Source organism: Condylura cristata, unplaced genomic scaffold, assembly GCF_000260355.1.
Source record: "Condylura cristata isolate star-nosed mole 26May11 unplaced genomic scaffold, ConCri1.0 scaffold00008, whole genome shotgun sequence".
Lineage (NCBI taxonomy): Eukaryota > Metazoa > Chordata > Mammalia > Eulipotyphla > Talpidae > Condylura > Condylura cristata.
Genome location: NW_004567109.1, coordinates 46,925,549 through 46,938,175, shown reverse-complemented (window position 1 = coordinate 46,938,175; position 12,627 = coordinate 46,925,549).

Here is a 12,627-nt window from a genome sequence, read left to right as displayed (position 1 = left end):
GCAGTAAATACTGGTTATATTAATGAGATCTGCCTATGCACATAACTGTGAAAGGCTAGTTTTTTTTTTTTTTTTTTTTTTTTTTTTTTTTTGGTTATTGTCTTAACAACAAATCTCTTGGTTTTTTTTTCCCACCAAACTATATTTTACATGTTTCCATGGAGGAAAAATGACAGAGATCCTCATGACAGACTGAACTCCTCTAAAAGTATCCTCCAAGCTATCTTCATGACTGTTTGAAATGCCTCCGCCTATTATAGGCAGTAGTGAGGCAATTAACTTTTGTCCAATGTTCTCAATGGAAAATTTCTCTCCAGTTTATAAGTACGAAAGCCAAAAATTTTTCAAGAATCCTGCCACAGTGTTAATGAAAGAGCAGCAGCTAACAGCTAAGGTATACGGGAGTTTGGTGCATCGAGTATCTGCCAGATTTCTAAAGAACTGCTTGTTTGACCTGTCTCATGTACTCCTAGAAAATCAAAAAGACCTTACAACTAAGAAAAAAAATTATTTTACAGGTCCTTGTGCTGTATGAAGATAGTGATATTTAAGGAAGAATAGAAGGAGAAGATAATAGAGGACTAGATAATTCACATTTTCCCCACATACATGAAAACCACCCTAATAAATGTTGCATTGCAACATGCTTCTTCAGTTTTCTAGTCCCTGTAATATTTTGAGAGGAAGTTTCCAGGCAAAATGCCTCATGATGGTTACCAATAGGCCATATGGAAATAATGAACAAAATGTCTGTTTGCTTCCACACACATGAACCAGGCAGTCTAAATGATTTGATTAAGTTTACCAGACTTTTCAGTCAAAAGAGAAATTCTGAAGTCAGCTGTTTACTTATTTAACTTCAGAGAACATTAGACTAGAAATAAGCTTAAATTCCATCAATTCCAGGCATTTTATTCTACTAAGTAGTTAACTTGGCCAAGGTCACATAGTCAGTTTCATAGTAAGTGATCACTCTATACTGTATTTGTCCTATACCCGTTTAACCTATTTGTATTATTTGGATATTTTTCTTTGATTAAGTCACATGTAGCTGATAGACGCCTAAATAAGATTTCTTAATATATGAATGTCTTGACATGTTAAATGAACACATAATTTTTTTTTGTATTTGAGCCCATCCCTTTGCTTCTATTCCAATACGGTATACAGCATACACTTTCCCACTTGCCTATTTTTGTTATGAAATGTCACTGGCCCAGCTCTCTACTGGGTGCTTCCTTCTTCACAAGGACCCAGGTCATTTGTCAGTCCTTTTCTTTTGTTTAATATTCAAAAGGGAAAGAAAGTAAAAGGTTGCTCACACAGATACAAGTAGGCAGAAAGAGCCACACTAAAAGTGACAGGTTAATTAAAAGAGCGCCCTGCATGGTCAGAGGCAGGCAGCCGTGAGAGGAAGGCTGCATCTACTGCTTTGCAAAGAGACAGTTTGGAGAGGAGAAACACCTGCATAATCACAGATGGGCAGGAGAGTTGCTGCCAATTTGTCAGTCCTTCCATGAGCTTTGCCTGGGTGCCCCTGGAAGAGTTTGCCAACTGTACTCCCTCTGCCCTCATTTTGCCTTCTGCATCATGTGAGTACAAGAAATTATAGATCTTCCCCCATAGAAGCTCATATTCTAGTAGAAACAAATCAACAGCTGGAAACACTTGTGATGTGAGTGTAAAAACTGTAAAATTCTTTATAACTTGTTAACTTCAAAATCTTTTCTGCTTTTTCCATTATTTTCATACTTCAATGCAAGAATTTATGATTTTTCTAAATTAACTAGTTAATGATATCATTAAACAGAATATAAAGTTGAACATTAAAATGTATGAGTTTGCTCACATTTGCATAATTTCTATTTCAAATTTATATTAAATACTATTTTGGTGGATGTGTTAAGCACAATAGTGGGCTCCCAAGATGTATATGTCCTAATCCCTGGAAACTGGGAATAAATTATGTTACATGGTAAGAGGGAGTTAAGGTAGTGGATGAAATAGTTAATTGACCATAACATGGAAATATCCTAAATTACATAAAACCATGTAATCACAAGGGTCTTACATGAGCAAGAGTGAAGCAAAGAAGTAAAAACCAAGGAGAACATATCATGAGAGTTAGTTAGCTTGGAACATAGAGGAGTGAGGTCATGAACCAAAAATACATGGACAACCTCTAAAAGAACAATTAAATGAATTCTGTCCTAAAACCTCCAGAAAGAATGCAGTCTTACTGACCACTTGATTTTAGCTCAGTAAGACTTTGGGCCTCCAGAACCATAAAATAAACTTGTATTATTCAAGGCACTAAGTTTATAATATATGTTATAACAGCAAGAAGAAATTATATAGTCATAATATAGCCATTTGAACATAAATATGTATACAGATACTTCCAGAAATAAAGATAAACAACAATATTTAGGTGATTACACTTCACAAATCACTAACATACTATCTTTTAAAATATATGTATATACCAATTTCAATTCAATTTTGCCTATTTTATCACTGATTTCCCTTTTAAGTGTTAGTTTTATATCCTAACAATGATATCAAGTTATCACTAAACAATGATTTGACACTCCACTACTAAATGTTTAGAGATAGGAAAAGCGAAACTATTGTTAATTAAGAGGTCCGGAGATCAGATAGTAAAAGACTATATATGATCAGTTTTTATTCCTAAAAATTGATTCAACTTAAGTTATTCTGATATAATTTTGATAATTTTCCATATTTATATGTAGCAAATATAATCAAGAAAAATAAAACCTCACTAACTTATTTGTTTATACAGCCAATGTTGTAAAATTAGTCTCTAAAACTTTTTTCAATCTTTCCTGTATATATATCCTTGCTGTCAAAATGGCATACTAATTTCTTTTGGGGTAGAGAGCACAAATGCACACAGACTGATTTTCCTTTAACAGGAAATTTTTCATCTTGACTTTCCAGCCCATTTCATTGCTCTTGTCCTCTATAAAAGTATGAGATTATATACAGTTGTGACTGATAAGGATAAGTGTGTCTTTAGAACATCCATCCATCAATTTCTGGTATTAATCAAAATGGGTAATTAATTTCAATACTCTGGAAAATGTTTTGAGGACTTTTTAAAACATTCTTAAATAACTAATGGGTGAAAAAGGATTGTGAGTAAAATAATACTTTGAGATTAATGAAAACCAAAAGTCAATATGACAAAACAGATGAGATTCAACAAAAGCAGTGGTCACAAGGAAATTTATAGCTGTCAATAATTATAATTAAAAAAAGATTTCAGGGCTCTCCCTGGTAGTGCAATGGGTTAAAGCACCAAACTCTGAAGCTCACAGAAACCACTGCAGCACGAATTCAATCCCCAGCCAGGGAGCTTACCCACATGGCATGGCAGACCTCTCCTGACCCACCCACTGCTCCCCTCAGCAGTATATTTCAGTAGATTTGCCTGTTCTGTTTCCCACTGTCTCTGGTGAAATCTCTCACCCACCAATCTCTGGCTTGTACCCCAGATCTGTAAGCATAAATAAATCCTTTTTAAAAAAGGGCGGTGGGGGGGGGGGAGGGCTTCAAGTAATCTTGCTTTGTACTCAAGGAACAAGAAAAGGAAGAATTAAATCCAAACTTAGCAAAAGTAAAATGATTAGAACAGAGAAATGAAATAGAGAATAGAGAAAAGAAAAGGCAATCAAAAATATTAAGGATTCTTTTTTAATTAACAAAATTCACAAACTTTTAGCTATATTTTAAGAAAAAATATGAGACTTAATTTACTACAATCACCAATGAAGGTAAGGGCATTCCTATTAACTGAACACAAATAAAAAGGAGTTTAAGCAAACATGATGAAAAATTGCATACCAAAAAATAAGATTTCCTGGATGAAGTAAAAAAATTCATAGATGCACAAAAGCTAACAAATCTGATTGAAGAATAGAAAACTTGAATGTAGTACCTACAACATGAAAAAGGACTTAATAAGTAAATAAAATAAAACCCTGCAATTTCATCATATGTTTTCACCAGTGAAATCTATAAAACATTTAAACAATTAGCAATTTTTTCAGAGTCTGAAAACCTAGATAAGAAAGGAATACTTCATAACTCACTCTGTAAGTCTATCATTATCCTTATATCAAAGTGAAACAAAAGCATCACAAGAGAACTTTACAGATCTATATCCCTGATGAACATAGATATAAAAAATACTCAGCAAAGATGAACAAACCATATTCAGAAATATAAAAATGAACAAGTTAGATTTATCTTAGGAACAAAAGAGTGATTCACCATATGAAAATCAACAAATGTAATCAGCACATAAATAAGGGGAAATAGACATTATTGTTTTGAATGATGCAGTAGAGCATCTGACAAAATCCAGGTAAAAAATACTCAAGAAACTAAGGAGCTAGACTTCACAAGATAAAGGAAACATGAAACGCCAGACTAATCATTTACTGCAATCTGCCATTGTTGCAGTAGAAAAATAGGTCAATTAAAAATAAGACTTCCAAATTAGAAAACTATCTCTACTCACAAATATCTTGGTATTATTTATAAAAAGTCCTAAATAGCATACAAAAAAATAGCAAATGTTCAGGGTGTCTGAATAAGCACAAGGGCCTCACAGTGAAACAGAATACTGAGGGAACATCTTTGCTCACTGGCCACCACTCAACACTCAGAATACCAGCTGAAGCTAAGGATCAGTCTCTACCATTGAGCATGATGTCGTAGCTTGAGAATACAACTCCCAAGACTTACCACTTTTTCATTCTAAATGTGTACGCGGAAATGAGCATTACTGCTCACTTGTTCAAATATTCTTTCTGTAAGTAGCTAAACTATTGAAAAGATAGTTGTGTGTGTGTGTGTGTGTAAAACAAAGGGACATTCCTTCCTATCAACTTACTTTGTATCCAAGGAAACAAAAACAAAATTCTGATAGCCAAGTCTATATTGTAATATTTCCCATTAAGCCATTTGGAAAACTCATTACTGAACTAATTAATCCTACAATAATTTCCTTACAATCATTATATGAAATTTCATGATGTGGGTCTCCAACACAACTACCTTTCTGTATGGTGTCCACTTGCTTCTAAAAATGATGCCAGAGCCTCCTTGGTGGTCTAAGGTACATAGCTAGTACTATGAAGCTGTCTACAGATACTGTCGCATGAGTTTATCCCCAGCCAGAGAGCTGACCCATGTAGCAGAGCAGACTTCTCCTACCTCAGCAGTGTATTTCCGTAGATCTGCTTGTTCTGCTCCCCACTCTGTCTCTGATGAATCCTCTCACCCACGCACATCTGGCCCATCACAGTTCTTATACATGCAAATAAGCCTTAAAAAAATGTCAAAATGTATTTATTAAATAGAGTTATGAGCCCATGTCCTTAAATCACGTAAAATGTTAACTGATGTTCCCCAATAAAACTAATACAATTTTCTAAACATTATCATACAGCTACATATTTCTTAGGTGGATATTTCACCTGCTAATAAAGTTTAAATTACAAGCACAATAAAGAATATTAGATATTCTATGTAGTGAATACACAATAAATTAAGCATTGTCACAGATAAAATCTTGAACATATCACATGCTCCATGAGGTGGTCTTAAAATTTTTTAAGCCATCTGGACTTAAAAAAAAAAAATTGCGGGGCTTTCCCTGGTGGTGCAGCAGGTTAAAGCACTGCACTAAGAAACTAAAGCCATTTCCGCATGAGTTTGATCCTCACCTGCCCCAGAGGTAATCCATATGGTGCAGCAGACCTCTCCTGACCTACCTGTTGCTCCCCTCAACAGTGTACTTCGACGATCTGCCTGTTCTGCTCCCCACTCTGTCTCTGGTGAAGACTCTCACCACCCCTACAGTTCTGCCTGTACCCTAGTTCTGTATACACAAATAAACAAATCTTGGAAGAAAAAAAAGTTGCAATGACTTTTCTCACCATCATATCAATTACCAAAGAAGTATAAAACAATCTCCCTTCATTCATTCATTTTCTTATTGAGAATCTGTAGTAAGTCACTGTGTTAGGTGTTGGATATGCAGTGATGAATAAAATGAATATACATACTGCCCATGTTCCCATGTCCCCAAGCTGAGCAGTCACCTTGGCAAAAAGATTCAACAAATTCAGCCAAGCAATCTGAATAATAGCTCCATGCTTTCCAAAGGGTCCTGTCCCACAAAACATTTCGTAATGAATTCATATGGCCATTATTGTCAGAATAAACTATTCCACAATTAACTAAAACAGGAGACAAGACTTCCTTTGACTGACCCTGAACTCCCAGTCAAGCAAAATTGGTGTCAAATTATCTTACAGGCTCTATAGATGAGTCACTTGGTTTGACTCAATCTACTGAGTCATTCTTACTGTAAAATGTCATTCTATAAAATCATATTTCATAATTTATTATCTCTATAATAAAAATTACACTTCTGATTTAAATTACTTGAAGACACAGCATTGAGTCAAGTTCTCCTGAAGAAATTAGTCACTTACAGCAATTACTTCCATGAGGATGTGGCATGGGAAGAGTTTAAGCATGGGACATGGGTACACAGAGGAGCCAAACAAACCAGGAGGTATTTGCAAAAAAAAAAAAAAAAAAAAAAAAAAATCATGTTAACTGATAAAATGTAGTATTTAATAAATAGGCAAGTTGGGCTAAGGTTGGTCAGCCGTGGAGTCAAAATTTGGATTAAGGTTCAGTTCCAGTCGGTACAAATGTCCCTTTCCTTTCATCTTCCCTTGCATTCCTAAACAGTAAGTTTAATAAGTTTAAGCTTACTAAGCTAAAAGTAGGAGATAGCCATGATGACAATCATCAGGATGTTAAAAGCTTGGTCAAAGTTAGGAAGGCATCTATCCAGGGAAGCAAATTGTTGTAGGGCACCATAATGAATAAATACTGGCTTCACCCTGCACTTAGAGGAATAGTGTTCAGTTTTCCACTTTTGGGTATGAATGATGGCTTTGTGTGAATTTATGATGAGATAATTTTCTTCTATACCTAGCTAGTGACCATTTTTATCATAAAAGTGCATCACTTTAAATGATTTTTCTTCATCTGAGATGGTCATTATGATTTTTATCCTTTAATGTGGTCTATCATTTTTGTTGAGTCCGTGGAATCATCTTGCATCTAAGGAATACATCACACATTGTTATGGTGTATTCATAAGATATACTGTCAAATTCAATTTGCTGGTATATTGTTGAGACTATACTCATTAGGATGACTTGTCTTTTCTTATGGCATCTTTGAATTTGGTATCAGGATAATTTGGCCTCCTAAATAGTGAATTTGGGACTATTCCTTTCTCTTCAATTTTTTTTTAAGATTTATTTATGCACACAAGAACAGGGGTGCAGGCCAGAGATGAAGAGGATGAAAAAATTCACCAGAGACAGAGTGGAGGACAGAACAGGCAGATTGACAGAAATACACTGCTAAGGCGAGCAGAGGGCAGCACAAGAGAGGTCTGCTGTGCCATGTGGGTCACCTCACAGGCCGGGGATTGGACTCATACTGCAGTCGCTGCAGATAACTTCATAGTGCTTTGCTTTAACCCCTTACACCACCACAGAGGTGTGGTGAATTTTTAAAAACACTTTGTGAATGGCTGGTATTAATGCTTTAAAAAAAAAATCTTGGTGTAATTCATTAGTAAAGCATTTGGTTCTGGTCTTTTGCTAGGTTTGATCATTGATTCACTGCCAGCATTTGTTATAGATCTGCTCAGCCTTTTTATTTCTTCATGATCCAGTTGATAAGCTGTGTGTTTGTAAGATTTATCCATTTCTTTTAGGTTATCCAGCTTGTTAGTACATAATTGTTCAGTGTCTCCTATGACATTTTCAACTTTTCTAACAGTTGTATTTCTCCTTTTTCATTTCTGATTTTGAGTCATCCTTTTTCTCTTATTAATTCTACCTAAAAGTTTGCCATTTTTATCTTTTACAACTCTTAGTTTCATTGATTTCTTACTGTTTTATTTTTTTATTATATGGATTCTCTAATATTTTCTTTCTTCTGTTAACTTTCTTTTTGAACAGTAGCTCTTTCATTATGGTAACATCTTTGTACAACACTATAGGATTTAGTCACACCTTTCAAAGTGTTACCACACTATGCTCACCACCAAAGCAGCAACAATTACTCAGTACAGTGAACTGGTTCTCTCCCCACATTTGTCCCTTAGTCTCCACGTTCCCTTCCCTGCTCCTTCTGCTAACTTTCTTAGTTTCATTTTTCCTTCCTAGTTTCTTGAATATATTTAGATTATTTGAGATCCCTTTTAGTAACAATTTGACCACATCCTTTACGTTTTTCCATGTTGGATATTCATTTTTATTGGTCTCAAAATACTGATTTCCCTTGTGATTTTTTCTTTGACCTGTTCTTTATTCAACATTATATTGTTTAATTTCAACATATTTGTAAATTTTCCAGTTATTGATTTCTAGTTTATTGTAATATGGTTAGAAAAGATACTTGTTATGATTTGAATATTCTTGTATATTAAGACTTCTGTGATTTATATAATCTCTCCTGGAGAATCTTTTGTGCACCCTTGAGAAGAGATACGTATTCTGCAGGGAGGGGAGAAGGGGAGGAAGAAAGGGGAGAAGGGGAAGGGGCAGGGAGAGTATTTTCCATTCTGCCTATAGTGTAGTTCACATCGTCTGCTTCCTTATTCATCTTACTGAAAAGTCAATCCATTATTGGAAGCAGGTTATTGGAAGTCTCCTATTGTATTTTTGTCTATTTTGCCCTTCAGTTCTGTAATGTTAACTTTATATATTTAGAACTCTGATGTTTGGGGCATATACTGTCTATAACTGTTACACATTCCTGATAAATTAACACTTTTATCATTATGTAAGTTCCTTTTTTGTCATTCACTTTTGACACTTGACTTAAAAGTCATTTTGTCTGTTAGAAGCATAATCACCTTGCTTTCTTTTGGTTACCATTTGCATAAAATATATTTTCCCATCCCTTCATTTTCACCTTACATGTGTGTTTATATATAAAGTGAGTTCCTTTGAGACAGCATATACAGGGCTATCTCCTTTTATTGTGATTTACTTAGTTGTACTTTAGAGATACTGCCTTTTTTTCCCCACAAATTGATGGCCTGTGATAATCCTGCATTGAGCAAGACTATCAGCACCACTTTTCCAATAGCAGGTGCTTACTTTGTGTGTCTGTGACATTTGGCAATTCTCCAATTATCTCAAATTTTTTCATTATATGCATTTTTGTGACCCATGATAAGGAGTACTTGAGATTCTACTGTAGTTTGGGGTTGGGTATATGGGTTTATGCATATAAGAGAACAAATGATAAATGCTGTGAGTTCTGACTGTTCCACCAACCATTCCCCGATATATTTACCTCTCATGAGGCCTCCCTATACTGAGACACAATATTGAAATTATGCCAATTATTAATCTTAAAATGATGTCTAAGTACACAAGTGAAAGAAGAGTCTCCGACTTTAAAGCAAGCTAGAAATTACTGAACTTAGGAGAGGAAGGAGGTGTTTCCTTCTTAATAGTTACAATAATAACAGCAAGCACTATTTCTGCTAGCTTGTACATTTATTTTGTGCCAAACATACCAAGCACCATGCACTTTATGTACATTTCATTACTCTTCATATCATATTTGTTAGATGCTACTATTACCCCTACTATACAGAGAAGTGAGCACAGTGTGAATAAAATAAGCAATATAACTAAAGTCACATACCTAGTAGATTGAAGAACTGACATTTGGTCTGGCTCCTGACTCCCTACACTTGACTATTCCCAGGCTTCCCCTAAGGAGAGAAGGAAAGTAAATTGTTTCACAGTGGGGGGAACACTAAGGAAATTCTCATCTGGTAGCCTTAATTGTCAAGTGAAGCTGGAAACACCACCTGCTAGGGTAGAGGACAAGGTGAGGCTGGGACTGATCAAAGAAATAGTGGTTTACTGAATTCCATGCAAGATTCGAAAAGGGACCTTGCTGTGGAATAATAAAAAAATTGCTCTGCATTGTCAGAAACCCTGCTGTGTCTGGAACACTTGCACTAGTAATGGCACCATCACATGGTTATGCAACTTCCCTGAGCACTTCTCAGAAACCCAGAGTCAGGAACCAAGAAGACAGATCATTGATCCATAGCAGGGGGCCTGGAAAAGGAATGGGAAGGACAGTAAATATCTTGAGGGAAGTTAAGGAGAATGGTGATAACAGTTGAAATAATTGATTATTGGGTTCGGGCCAAACTGAAAAGGAAGCAAAGCTTATGAAGGTCTGTTGAGTCAAATAGTAAAAATGAAAAGCATTTTCACTATGTAAGGAGTTTGGAAATTTTTCTTAACCATGTTAAATGTTTAACTAAAACAGTTTTATCCTTTAGTTGAAAGTTATCTTACATTTTATCCTTTAATTGAAAACACACATTGGGCCTCACTGGTAGCGTAGGGGTTAAGCCTCAACGCTATCATGCTATCCTCATCACAACCTGAGTTCCATTCCCAGTCAGGGAGCTAATGCACATATAGTACAGCAGACCTCTCCTGTATCTCCCACTGCTCCCCTTAGCAATGTATTCCAGTAGATCCACCAGTCCTGCTTTTCACCATGTCTCTGGTGAATCCTCTCAAGGCCCACACCTCCTGCCTATACCCCAGTTATTCTGTGCATAAATAAGAATAAAATTTTTAAGAAAACTACACATATCTCCTAATTACTAACACATGAGAGCAAGAATCAAGAGATGTAGAACTAACCAGTCTTGCAAACTATGTGATCAACTAAGTCACTTAACACCTTGTGTCTCTGTTTCTTATCTGGAAAAAAAATTGTATTTAATAGCACACTGTTCCATGCTTTATTTCTTCCTTTCATTCTATACTGAAAATAAATTATAGAAATTTCCAAGGTAGGGCTCTTCCTGGTGGCACAAGGGGTTAAAGCGCAATGCTATGAAGCTACCCACAGCCACTTCCGCATGAGTTCAATTCCTGGCCAGGGAGCAAACCAACATAAGATGCAGCAGACCTCTCCTGCTGCTCCTGTCTCAGCTGCTGCTCCCCTCAGCAGTGTATTTCAGTCATTCTGCCTGTTCAGCTCCCCACTCTTTGGTGAATCCTTTCACCTGTTCCCCAGCCCCCACCAACACACCTCTGGCTGATACCCTTATCTCTTGTATGCATAAATAAATCTTAAAAATGGGTAAATACTTGGCCCGCCTTGGTGGCGCAGTGGGTTAAAGCACAACACTGAGAAACTAAAGCCACTTCTGCACGAGTTTGATTCCCGCCTACCCTGGAGGAGACCACATGGCGTGGTAGACCTCTCCTGACCCGCCCACTGCTCCCCTCAGCAGTGTACTTCATAGATCTGCCTGTTCTGCTCCCCACTCTGTCTCTGGTGAAGCCTCTCGCCACCCCTGAGCCTCTGGCCTGTACCCCAGTTCTGTATGAATAAATAAATCTTTAAAAAAAAAAAAAAGGGTAAATACTTTAAAAATATACATGTCTAAAACCATAAGCTACATAGAGGAAAATATAGGTGATACACTCCTGGACATAATATCTGAGAGACATTTGGGGGTTCCAATAGGAAAGAAAGCAAAAGCAAAAATAAGCAAATGGTATTACACCAAACTAGAAGACTTTGTACAATGAAGATATCCACCACACAAAAAGGCAACCAAATAACTGGGAGAAGATATTTGCACATCATATATCTGACAAGAGGTTAATTTCCAAAATACATACAGAACTAAACTCCATAAAGAACAAAGACAATCAAAAAAAAAATTGGCAAAAGGCCTAAGTACACTTATCCAAAGAAGACATGCAAATGACCAAAAGGCCAATGGACAAAAAAAAATGTTCATCACTTATTATCAGGGAAATACAAATCAAAACCACGCTGAGTTCCGTGAGAATTTATAAAAAAAAAAAAAAAAAGGTATTGGTGAGTGTGTGAGGAATATAAAGGAAAACTTTTCACTGATGAGAATGTAGACAGCTGTATCATGAGGAAAACAATATGGAAGTATCACTGATCCAGCAATACCCCTCTCTTTGGTATTTGATTATGAAGACACTACTACAAAAAGATATATGCTGATGGCACTGAAGCCACATGGGGGAGTTAATCATGCTGAGTCTCTCCTATATATACTGGAGAAAATTTCTGTTTTGAGTTATAATCTAAAAAATGGTAATTACATTTTTTTGTGTTAACTTGAACATTTGCTTTTGTCTCTGATACTCCAAAACTTTAATAAGTATGCATATTCCTCATGACAATTTACATAAATCCAGTAAACTCTTTGTAAGACTATTGGAAACATGGTTATATTTCTGTAATTTTTGATTATGTCACTCAATAGTTTTCAGAAAATCACAGATCTCAGTGTCTTCAAAAAGAAAGCATCCTAAATGCTCTGCTTTCAGGTTTCTCAGTCATTCAGGAAAAGAGTAAGGAAGGTCATTCTTAGGCAGACCTAGATCTCCTGGGATATCTTTGAATCTTGAGGCATGGAACTTACCCAAAGACTGCAGGTGAAGTTTGGATGGTGTC